This window comes from Epinephelus moara, chromosome 12, assembly GCF_006386435.1.
Source record: "Epinephelus moara isolate mb chromosome 12, YSFRI_EMoa_1.0, whole genome shotgun sequence".
NCBI classification, from domain to species: domain Eukaryota; kingdom Metazoa; phylum Chordata; class Actinopteri; order Perciformes; family Serranidae; genus Epinephelus; species Epinephelus moara.
This window is the reverse complement of record NC_065517.1, coordinates 30,937,837-30,938,893: the sequence shown is the minus strand read 5'-3', so window position 1 is coordinate 30,938,893 and position 1,057 is coordinate 30,937,837. Positions and strand designations below refer to the sequence as shown.

The window sequence follows — 1,057 nt, the reverse complement described above, 5'->3', positions numbered from 1 at the left end:
TGTAGCCTATAGTTCGGCTTTAGCTTCTAACTATCTTTGTCTTTTTAACCTGTTGTTGCTGCTGAGTCAGTTTGACATCCTGGATATATCCTTCAAACACACACTGTAGACCCCTCTGTCTGCTTCTCTCTGGAATCACTCTTTCATTTCTCCAAAAATATGATAATATTTCTTCATGGAGTGCAGTTAGTTACAGTGTGGGCTCCGTGTGTACTTATTACTTAGTTGCTTATTTGTGCCAACTTTGAAGAAATTCCCTTAAAGCGGTCTTGAGGCAAACAGATGGACAGACAACCCAAAAATATAATACCTCTGGCTACGGCTGTTGCCAGCGCGAAGGCATAAAAATACTGCTCATACAGCCAATAACAACACCGTCACTAACGACAAAGTGATACTGATGCTAAAATAAATACAGGTAGCCAGTGAAGCAGCGATAATTAAAGGCACTACAGAGTAATGCTTTAATGAGCGGATCTCGTGCTCTACATATCTACATGAGAATGCATATGTATGTGACATTCACATTCCTAGGTGCTGGTGCTAATGAGCTGACAAACCAAGCAAAGCATGAGTTAAAGGCACAGATGAAGAGGACTGACAGCTATGTAAATATAGATACGAACAATCCAGGTGTTAATATGCTCATAAACTGTGTTTGCAAATGTTTTATATGGAAAGAAACGCTTCCAACACACAATAAGGAATCTTAATGTGAAGAGAAAACTTAACCCTATGGGCCCGAACGATGCATAGTGCATCCAAATTCACACCTGTTCTTCTCTACTGATTTTCTCCGCGACCGTGCGTCATAGCGAGAAGCCACGCATATCACGTGAAACAGCAGAATCACAGCTTTCCGACAAGACCAACTGCAGCCTAATTATGCATGCATGACAGGGCCGTAGTCACCATATACATTGAGGGGGACACGTGCCCCCCCCAATGCCCAAAATATCCCCCCAATATATAACTGAAACTGAAAAACAAATATTATCTTGGAGGACATCATTGCACTTGGTTGACTATTTTTCTATTATCTTAGATGTAAATATTG

The 1,057-nt window shown here is 41.0% G+C and overlaps 1 protein-coding gene across 3 annotated transcripts in view; it reads right to left on the bottom strand.

Annotated features, from left to right (window-relative positions):
- scml4 (Scm polycomb group protein like 4) overlaps positions 1 to 1,057 on the bottom strand; it is a 22,551-nt gene that overhangs the window by 7,470 nt on the left and 14,024 nt on the right. The window lies entirely within an intron of this gene.